Source organism: Primulina tabacum, chromosome 6 (assembly GCF_025594145.1).
Source record: "Primulina tabacum isolate GXHZ01 chromosome 6, ASM2559414v2, whole genome shotgun sequence".
Lineage (NCBI taxonomy): Eukaryota > Viridiplantae > Streptophyta > Magnoliopsida > Lamiales > Gesneriaceae > Primulina > Primulina tabacum.
The window spans coordinates 39,855,254-39,867,496 of record NC_134555.1 but is presented as its reverse complement, the minus strand read 5'-3'; positions in this window follow the sequence as shown (position 1 = coordinate 39,867,496).

The window sequence follows — 12,243 nt, the reverse complement described above, 5'->3', positions numbered from 1 at the left end:
CTAGTATAAGCTACACAAAATAGTATCCTTAGCTCGTAGACCACTTGAAAGGGGATCGATTAAGGTGCCCTTTAGCGCAACGAAAGTTTTAAAAATTGTTTTTCAACAAGAAAACCGAGCACCTCAACCACTATAGTGTGTAGCAAATACGAAAAACACGAAATATGTCATACATAGGGTGTTTTAAGAAAATATACCTATCAACCAAGCTCTTGATGGCAAGACTATCTTCAAGCTTCCTTCCTTCAAAAATTAGGCCCACCACCAACTAACTAGAACCCCTCTTATTTTGCACTAGAAAAATAAAAGGATTTTTCAAAGAGAAGTGTTTTCTTTCCTCAACAATTGAAGAAGAAAAATGAGAGAAAAATTGAAGGAGAATGATGTGCAATTTTTGGCCATGTGAGATGGGAGGGAAGGAGTGAATGAGTTGTCTTGATGTGTGAAAAAGTAAAAGTTTGCATGTCATGCAATTTTTTAATGAAAAGTATTCCCCAACTCTTCACCTCCCAAGCATGCTTTTAACTTGGGCTTGTAACAATTACAAGGCCCATGGACTTTTATTTAAATGTCCCAAACATATTTGAGTCCATTTAAAGTTTACTTGGTTTTACTCAAGCCCACTAGTTTAATAATTATTTCTAATTGGGCTCTACAAGGCCCAATGTTATTTAATTAATCCAACACTTGAATCAATTTAATTATTTGGACTCTACTAGGTCCACTAGTGTTTAATTAATTCAACACTTGAATTAATTTAATTTAGTTCATAATAATGTTTATGAAAATACAATTTTCAAATACATTAATCGTTTGGCCAACTTTAATTTAGGAACATTTCCTCAAATTAAAAGTTACATTCTCCTTATAGAAGTCATACTTCTATTTTATTTACGCTTATAAACCCCTTTATAAGTCGTTCAACACATTGAACTATTTTACTTCTCAACGGGATCTAGAAAGCTAGCACTTGTGTGGCCATCAATGGTTCGTTGATACAACTAGTCGTGAGTTCACATCTCCATGTGATTCGGACTAAACATGTCCTTATACGAGCATACCCCAATTGCTCCATTCTTAATTATCAACTCATTGATAACAAGAACGTCAGAACTCAAGTCTGATAGTACCCAACCAATCATGTTAAACGCCTAGCAGCATCGCTTACATGATTCCCTAGGTATCAAATGATAGTGCCGGCAAGAACCATTCAATTATGGTTAGCGTACAGTACGGTCCCTTCAACTCATATATCCCGACCGATTCGACAACCATTGGTATATCGAGAGTTGTCAATGAATCGATACTATGTGTCATGTCGTAGTTGCATCGATGGTGTAATCTATGAAACCCCTTTCATAATTACCACCATACTCTGATCAGAGATTTCCTATTACATACACATGAGTTCACATAGGATATCCATACTCGAAGGTAAGCGGTGAATCCCCGACTACAATGCATTGACTCCTATATGTTTCGACAAAACACCCAACCTTGCCACCAGGTGACCCGATGAGAGTCGGTAAACAAGTCAAAGTGCAATGCTAGCATATAGAGTCTCAATGTTGTCCCGAGTCATAAGGACTAATGGTGTACAACCATAAACTAGGACGTTTCCACTCGATAAGTGAGAACCACTTGGAAAGTCCTTTATGGAGGGTTGTTCAGTGCACTCTACCAGAGCACCTATCTGCATGCTCGGACATCACAATGTCCCCTACCAATGAAACATGGTACTCACATCGCAGATACTAGTCTCGAACTCGAGCGGCCTATATCCTTCTTCGCGGCGGCTGAATCTTCTAGGAACGGTTTAGAATATACAGTATTACAAATATGAGTTTCATGATACTCATCATATGAGCATCTCATATTCTTTCTACTATTTGTATATTCAAGGACTTTATCTATGCAACTAGCATGGGTATACAGATAAAGATGTGCCAAAACAATAATTTCAAATATTATTAAAATAAAGATTGTTTATACATAGAGTCTCATTGTGAACACTCGTCCAACACTTGGCTCGACGGGCACCTACTCTAACAATCTCCCACTTGCACTAGAGCCAACTACCCATATGCTTCAAACCCATCGATTCGCGATGCTTCTCGAATAATGGTTCAGGTAAAGGCTTAGTTAGTGGATCAGCAACATTATCTGCGGAGCCGACTTTGTCAATCGGGACTTCTCCTCTTTCCACAATCTCTCGGAGGATGTGCTACTTTCTCAATACATGTTTGGACTTCTGATGAGACCTTGGCTCCTTTGCTTGAGCAATGGCTCCCGTTTTGTCGCAAAACACCAGGATAGGAGCAACTCCATTAGGAATGACGCCCAACTCTTGGACGAAATTTCTTATCCAAACAGCCTCCTTTGCTGCAGCTGATGCAGCAATGTATTCTGCCTCAGTGGTGGAATCCGCTGTACTGTCTTGCTTGGAACTCTTCAAGAGACAGCAGCACCATTGAGCATGAATATGAATCCAGAGGTTGACTTAGAGTCATCGATATCGCTTTGGAAGCTAGAGTCTATATAGCCTTCCAATTTCAGTTCTCCATCCCCATAGATCAAGAACAATTTATTGGTCCTTCTCAAATACTTGAGGATGTCTTTCACAGCTTTCCAATGTGGAAGACCAGGGTTCGATTGATATCTACTCACTACACTTAGTGCGAAAGCCACGTCAGGACATGTAGATATCATCTCATACATGATGCTACCAATTGCAGATGCATACGGAATGCGTGTCATCGCCTCTATCTCTGCATCAGTCTTGGGAGACATAGACTTGGATAGGGACACACCATGACACATTGGTAGATGTCCTCTCTTGGACTCATCCATCGAGAACCTCTTCACGATGGTATCAATGTACGTGGACTGGGTGAGACCAATCAATCTTCTTGATCTATCTCTATAGATCTGTATTCCCAATACAAAAGATGCTTCACCCAAGTCCTGCATCGAGAACTTACTCACTAACCATATCTTAGTTGATTGCAACATTCCTACGTCATTCCCAATTAGTAGAATGTCATCAACATAAAACACCAGGAATGTCACAGCACTCCCACTGACGTTCTTATATACACAGGGTTCCTCAGGATTCTTAGTAAAACCAAACTCTTTGATTGTACTATCGAATCTAAGGTTCCAACTCCTAGATGCCTGCTTTAGACCATAAATAGATCTTTGAAGTTTGCATACCATATGCTCACTTCCGACATATGTAAACCCTTCAGGTTGAGACATGTAAATCTCTTCCTTAATATCCCCATTAATAAAGGCTGTCTTGACATCCATCTGCCATATCTCATAGTCATACCATGCAGCTATGGCTAGCAATATCCTTATGGACTTGAACATTGCAACTGGAGAAAAGGTTTCCTCAAAGTCAACTCCTTGTCTTTGAGTATATCCTTTTGTCACCAATCGCGCCTTGAAGGTCAATACCTTCCTATATGCCCCAAGTTTCCTCTTGTAAATCCATTTACACCCTATGGGAACAATTCTCTCAGGTGGATCCACGAGATTCCACACTTGGTTCGAATGCATGGAATTCATCTCAGATTCCATTGCTTCAAGCCACTTGGAGGAATCGTCATCAGATAACGCTTCCTTGAAAGTCCTTGGATCACATCCATGGTTAGACTCATCATGGCCCTCTTCAAGAAACAGACGATACCTCATAGGTGGTCTCGAGACTCTCTCAGATCTTCTAGAAGCTTGTATCTCCTCACTTGGCTCTTCGGGTGTGAGTTCTATAATTGTGGGTGTCTCTCGAATCTCTTCGAGTTCTATCATCTCTCCTTTTCAATCCAATAGAAATTTTTTTTCCAAAAAGGTCGCATTCCTAGAAACAAACACCTTTGTTTCTTGGGGATGATAGAAATAATATCCAACAGAATTCTTTGGATATCCCACAAAATAACATAAAATGGATTGACTATCCAATTTATCTCCCACTACCTGCTTCACATAAGCAGGGCACTCCCATATTCTAAGATAAGAATATTTGGGTGGCTTACCCATCCATATCTCATATGGTGTCTTATCAACTGCCTTTGAATGGACATTGTTCAACAACAGTGCCGCTGTCTCAAGCGCATAACCCCAAAAGGATGGCGGCAACTCCGTGAACCCCATCATAGACCGAACCATGTCCATCAAAGTCCGGTTACGACTCTCCGAAACACAATTCAACTGTGGTGTAGCGGGCGGAGTCCACTGCGAGAGAATCTCATTCTCCCTAAGATACTCTTGGAACTCGACACTCAAGTACTCACCACCTCGATCCAATCGAAGTGTCTTGATGCTTCGTCCCAACTGTTTCTCTACTTCACTTCTGAATTCTTTGAACCTTTCAAAGGCTTCAGACTTGTATTTCATCAAATACACATACCCATACCTCGAAAAGACATCGGTAAAGATGCTGAAGTAGGCATGTCCATGCTTAGTGGTGATGCTAAGCGGACCGCACACATCGGTATGGATCAAATCCAATAACCCTTTGGCTCGCTCCACGTGGCCCTTAAAGGGAATTTTGGTCGTCTTTCCTTTTAAACAGGATTCACAAGTCGTGAGAGCATTAATATCAGACATATCAAACATGCCCACTCCCACTAGCTTGTTCATCCTTCTTAGGGAAATATGTCCTAATCGAGTATGCCACAATTGTGCCGAATTAAGAGTATCTTGTTTTCGCTTGTTTGTTGTTGTTATTGCTTGGACATTGTTTAGTGGAATATCTTTCAATTTTAAGGTGTAGAGATCGTTTTCAAGTTCTCCAGTACCAACTAAACACTCATTCTTGTAAATGTTGCAAACACCTTTGCTAAACAAACAAGAAAATCCATCTTTATCAAGCATAGAAATGGAAATAATGTTTTTCACCAAATCTGGTACAAACAAAACATCTCTCAAAATCAACTTAAAGTCATTGTTCAAAAGTAAGTAAACATCTCCTACGGCCTTGACATCAACTCTTGCTCCATTGCCCATCCTCAAGAAGGTCTCACCTTCCCTAAACCTTCTACTTCTTCCCATCACCTGTAAATCATTACAGAGATGTGAGCCACAGCCGGTATCCAATACCCGAGAAGTAGAGTTAATTGAAATGTTTACTTCAATATAGAACATACCGTTTCCAAAACTCTTCTGGGCGAGATATTCCCTGCAGTTACGCCTCCAATGTCCACGCTTCTTGCAGTGATGACAAATATCAGCAGTCTTGTCAGCCTTCACTGGTATGGCTGCTACAGCGGGAATCGGAGTCTGCCTCTTTAAGGGCACGTTCTTCTTGGGACGTTGGAAAGAACGCTTCTTTCCCTTCCCACGTGGATCGGTCTTCGTACCAGATGAAGAACCCACATAAAGAACCGGCTTCTCTTTCTTGATGGTGGACTCAAATGTCACAAGCATGTTCACCAACTCCTCAAGGGTCGGCTCCATCTTGTTCATATTGAAATTCACCACAAAATGATCAAATGAGCTAGGCAGTGAAAAAAGCAACATGTCGGTGGTCAACTCCGAAGGCAACACCAGATCCATGCCAACGAGCTTGTCCACAAGCCCAATCTTCTTCAGGCCATGCTCATGGACCGAGGCCCCATCTCGCATGCGCAAAGTGATCAGCTCCTTGACGGTAGCATGCCTAAGAGGTCGAGTATGCTCACCAAAGAGCTCCTTGAGATGCAAATGAATGTCAGCAGCATTCTTTGCATCCTCAAAACGCCTTTGCAGCTCATCATCATAAAAGCCTGCATATAACACCTGGCTTTCAAGTCATGGTCACACCAATCCTTGTAAGTCTGCAATTCCTCAAGAGTGCAGTCAGTCGGAGCCTCAACAGGGGGCGACTCAGTCAGTGTATATGTTATCCTTTCCGAATTCAAGACGATCTTTAGGTTTCTTAGCCAAGTGAGGTAATTAGTTCCAGTTAAAACGTGTTTTTCGAGTATTGCAGATAGCGAATTACGAATCGAAGACATTGTCAAAAATCGTATTGAAAAGTAAAATAGATAAATGTTAATGACTATTTTAAAATATTTAGTAAGATATAAAGTATGGACTTTTACTTTATAAATTTTCTCTCCCACTGTTTTGGCATATTTCACTACCCTCTAGTGAAAACGGGAAACTCCTTTCCTCAGTAGGTACGCAAGGTCCAATTAGCGAATTATGATCCCGAATAATATCAGCCAATCACAATTCCTAAAAGGTAGTTTCCAATTGCATCACTATGCGACCCTCTACGTAAATTTTTGTCTCACGTTTGATTAGGACCCAATATTATGACGTCGTTCATCTTTACGTGTCAAGCCTTACCATCGGTGTTGAACCATAATGGATGGTCGCCATGAGTTCCCTCAATAATATGAGCCGAAATCATGGGAGTTCCACGTAGTTCACATCACCATGTCAATGGATATCACAGCTTTCCGGCACCCAGGGCCCCCCCAATAATATGAGCCGAGCCCCGAGCACGAGTAGCGTTCATCATACACCCATTGTCGATGGAAGACATGGAAATTATAAACAACTTTATAATTCCTCTTTTCGGACTTGATATTGATTTTGAATCTTATTCAAAATGAGGGTTTTTAATTTTGAAAGATCTCATCATTAATTTTATTTAAAAGCTCGCCATGTTTGATCGTATGTTTGCTGGATTCATGCAACTTTGTTATTTTCATAATAATAACGCACATACTCATTATTTATAACATATCATGCATATATTATAAAAAATAAACAAAACAATGATGATCAATCGCCCCAAAACTAATGGCCCGTGTGAGCTAAGCACGGGCCTAGGTCCAATCCTAGGGAAATGCATGGGATGCAAATGCAACTATTACATAAGCTTCGAATATTTACATGTCTTCGATCTTCATAATCATCAAGGCCACCATCTTCCAATCTTGATCTTCCACTATTCTAATATTTACAAATAAATATCCATGGCAAATAGGGATACATCTCATGGGGTGAGAACGGGCCATAAACCAAGCTCACTTTATAAATTGATAATTATTACAATCATTCAACACAAAATATCCTAGCATACACCTAGCAAATTGGGCTTGGGCTTTTGATCATCCTTCATGCATAATATCACATATCATACACCATCAATTAATTATCACAATAATTAATTGATCCAATATTATATATCTTGATCCAATCACTAACCACCACGATTATAAACTAAATTAACAAAGTATACAAACTCCTTTGTCTACTTTCTAATTAATTTATTTATAACCGAATTTCTTATAAATCACAATTTACTATAAATAATTAAAGTCCAACTTCAATTATTTATTTAATGAGAAAATATGTACAACTTTTGTGGATTTAAACTTAAGGGCCCAAAAATTCATTTTTAACCAAAAATATTTTGGCCCATTTAAATTCACAAATTGTATTAGTCATCTAATGGCCCAACAACTTCAAGGTCAATGACACTTTGATATTCCAAAACACTTTTGGAAACCCTAGTCGTCATTACCGTCGCCGGAGCTCAGTCACCGGATTCCGGTCAACAAATTTTTTTTTATTTTTAATAGAGGGGCTGCCCTTGCTACTACCCGAAATGGGCAGCAACAAGCTGCCCGAAATCCCTTTTTCATAGCCTTGTTTTTTTTTGTTGCAAAAAATCATCTCATGCGGTTAGAAATCGACCTCAATATAATATCTAGTATAAGCTACACAAAATAGTATCCTTAGCTCGTAGACCACTTGAAAGGGGATCGATTAAGGTGCCCTTTAGCGCAACGAAAGTTTTAAAAATTGTTTTTCAACAAGAAAACCGAGCACCTCAACCACTATAGTGTGTAGCAAATACGAAAAACACGAAATATGTCATACATAGGGTGTTTTAAGAAAATATACCTATCAATCTTAAAAGATTGATGTTGGCTCCAACTTAGTTGATATACAACTAAGCTCTTGATAGCAAGATTATCTTCAAGCTTCCTTCCTTCAAAAATTAGGCCCACCATCAACTAGCTAGAACCCCTCTTATTTTGCACTAGAAAAATAAAAGGATTTTTCAAAGAGAAGTGTTTTCTTTCCTCAACAATTGAAGAAGAAAAATGAGAGAAAAATTGAAGGAGAATGATGTGCAATTTTTGGCCATGTGAGATGGGAGGGAAGGAGTGAATGAGTTGTCTTGATGTGTGAAAAAGTAAAAGTAGTATTTGCATGTCATGATGAAAAGTATTTCCCAACTCTTCACCTCCCAAGCATGCTTTTAACTTGGGCTTGTAACAATTACAAGGCCCATGGACCGAAAAGTATTCCCCAACTCTTCACCTCCCAAGCATGCTTTTAACTTGGGCTTGTAACAATTACAAGGCCCATGGACTTTTATTTAAATGTCCCAAACATATTTGAGTCCATTTAAAGTTTACTTGATTTTACTCAAGCCCACTAGTTTAATAATTATTTCTAATTGGGCTCTACAAGGCCCAATGTTATTTAATTAATCCAACACTTGAATCAATTTAATTATTTGGACTCTACTAGGTCCACTAGTGTTTAATTAATTCAACACTTGAATTAATTTAATTTAGTCCATAATAATGTTTATGAAAATACAATTTTCAAATACATTAATCGTTTGACCAACTTTTAATTTAGGAACATTTCCTCAAATTAAAAGTTACATTCTCCTTATAGAAGTCATACTTCTATTTTATTTACGCTTATAAACCCCTTTATAAGTCGTTCAACACATTGAACTATTTTACTTCTCAACGGGATCTAGAAAGCTAGCACTTGTGTGGCCATCAATGGTTTGTTGATACAACTAGCCGTGGGTTCACATCTCCATGTGATTCGGACTAAACATGTCCTTATACGAGCATACCACAATTGCTCCATTCTTAATTATCAACTCCTTGATAACAAGAACGTCAGAACTCAAGTCTGATAGTACCCAACCAATCATGTTAAACGCCTAGCAGCATCGCTTACATGATTCCCTAGGTATCAAATGATAGTGCCGGCAAGAACCATTCAATTATGGTTAGCGTACAGTACGGTCCCTTCAACTCATATATCCCGACCGATTCGACAACCATTGGTATATCGAGAGTTGTCAATGAATCGATATTATGTGTCATGTCGTAGTTGCATCGATGGTGTAATCTATGAAACCCCTTTCATAATTACCACCATACTCTGATCAGAGATTTCCTACTACATACACATGAGTTCACATAGGATATCCATACTCGAAGGTAAGCGGTGAATCCCCGACTACAATGCATTGACTCCTATATGTTTCGACAAAACACCCAACCTTGCCACCAGGTGACCCGATGAGAGTCGGTAAACAAGTCAAAGTGCAATGCTAGCATATAGAGTCTCAATGTTGTCCCGAGTCATAAGGACTAATGGTGTACAACCATAAACTAGGACGTTTCCACTCGATAAGTGAGAACCACTTGGAAAGTCCTTTATGGAGGGTTGTTCAGTGCACTCTACCAGGAGCACCTATCTGCATGCTCAGACATCACAATGTCCCCTACCAATGAAACATGGTACTCACATCACAGATACTAGTCTCGAACTTGAGCGGCCTATATCCTTCTTTGCAGCGGCTGAATCTTCTAGGAACGGTTTAGAATATACAGTATTACAAATATGAGTTTCATGATACTCATCATATGAGCATCTCATATTCTTTCTACTATTTGTATATTCAAGGACTTTATCTATGCAACTAGCATGGGTATACAGATAAAGATGTGCCAAAACAATAATTTCAAATATTATTAAAATAAAGATTGTTTATACATAGAGTTTCATTGTGAACACTCGGCCAACACTTGGCTCGACGGGCACCTACTCTAACAATCAAATGGATTATGTACTGACATTCTTGATGGGGCTCAATGAGTCATTTTCTCAAGTAAGAAGTTAGATTTTGTTAATTGACCCTCTGCCTTCAATCAACAAGGTGTTTGCCATGATAATTCAAGAAGAAAGACATCGTCAACTTGGCACACAACGTTCGCCCACTGAATCAGCTGACGGCATGTCCTTTACAGTCAAAGGTGAAGTCACCAAACCTCCATCTGGAGGCATGGGATCTGTACTCAAAGGTCAGCCAAGTACACCCTATGGTAGACCTCGTTTCAACTCAAGGAGTTACCTGAAAGAGCGTCCTTTTTGTTCTGTTTGCAACATGAATGGGCACACTGTGGATACATGCTACAAGATACATGGTTATCCACCAGGTTTCAAGTCAAAGCCTCGCAACCAATTTCCGACCCAATCCAGCTCGGTCAATCAAGTTTCAAATAAGCCTAATCTATCTTATGAAGCGACTGATGATGTTGGTAACAATGGTGGACAATTTTTTCAAAGCCTCGATAAGAATCAGTACAGTCAACTCATGAACATGTTTGCCAATCATCTATCTTCTGCCATCTCCAAAACGTACGACGAGTCTGGATCATCCCATTCTTCAGGTACATGTTTTTCCATATTTACACCACATCCCTTACTGTCTTCATCATCTTGGATAATGGACTCGGGAGCATCACGCCATATCTGTTCGAATATTAAAGAATTCATTTGCTTGAGACCCGTGCAACACTCGGTGGTCATGTTGCCAAATCATACACAAGTTGATGTTAAGTCATGTGGGGATGTCAAGATAAACGACAGATTGGTCATTCGAGATGTTTTATTTGTTCCGGAATTCAAATTCAATCTATTTTCTGTGGAATCTTTCATTGCTAATACTGAGATGATTGTGAGATTTTCACAGGATCAGTTTACGATCCACGACCCCAAGCTCAAGAGGATGATTGGCAAGGGTAGACGTGTGGATAATCTGTATGTCCTCGAAGCAGTCATTCCATCAGACTTTCCAGCAAACATAATTTCTGTGCAAGTGTGGCATAATCGTCTCGGATATCCTTCCAAAGGAGTTCTGGAATCCATGCAAGATCAACTCCACTGCCAAAAGGTTACTATGGACAACAATAATCCATGTTGTATATGTCCTTTAGCTAAACAGAAACGATTATCTTTTGTTTCGAATCGTAGTATGTCTTCTTTTCCCTTTGAGTTGTTACACTGTGATATATGGGGACCCTTTGCTGCCCCCACCGTACATAATCAAAGATATTTCCTTACCCTTGTGGATGATTGCACACGTTTTACTTGGGTGTTTCTCATTCAAAATAAGTCTGATGCACCACAACTTTTCTCGCGGTTTTATGCTATGGTAGAAACACAGTTTAATAGCAAAATCAAAGCTGTTAGGACTGACAATGCTCGAGAGTTAGCATTCACAGATCTAGTGCGTACAAAAGGAATGATACATCAATTTTCTTATGTTCAAAGACCGGAGCAGAATTCTGTAGTTGAAAGAAAACATCAGCATTTGTTGAATGTTGGAAGATCCCTGTATTTTTAGTCGAAGGTCCCTATTCACTTTTGGGGAGAATGTGTCTTAACAGCGGCCTTCTTGATCAATCGAACCTCTTCTCCTTGGCTCAAAAACAAAACACCGTTTGAGCTCTTGTACAAGACTCCTTTTGATTACTCCACGCTTAAGGTGTTTGGTTGTTTGGGTTTTGCTTCCACACTCCCAGCTTCAAGGGATAAGTTCCAACCACGAGCAAGAATGTGTGTTTTTCTGGGATATCCTCCCGACATGAAGGGTTATAAAATGTATGACCTCAGTAATTCAGAGATCTTTGTGTCACGAGACGTGGTTTTTCATGAAAGTCTATTCCCCTTTCATTCGGTTAACATATCAGAACCATTGATCGATGTATTCCATGATCTTGTGTTGCCCACACCAGCACCTGGAGCCATTTCTTCTCTGGATGATCATGCTCAATGTAGGGTATTTGGTGAAGATATTCATTCTATTTCCGTCGAGGAGGCAACCACTCAATCTGTCCCTCAACCCACACAAGCTGCTGTACCAGTTCGACGAACATCAGCCAGGGTTCCTCAACCTCCATCATATCTTCGAGACTACCATTGTAACTTGCTGACAACACACTCATCTCTTGAAGTTCCAACTACATATCCCTTAAGTGATCACTTATCGTATGACACTCTGTCTCCACAACACAGGGCTTTTGTTCTGAACGTATCAACTCAATTTGAACCAACATTCTATCATGAGGCTGTCAAATACCCACATTGGAGAGATGCTATGAACGATGAACTCTCAGCCCTAGAAGAAAATTGCACGTGGTC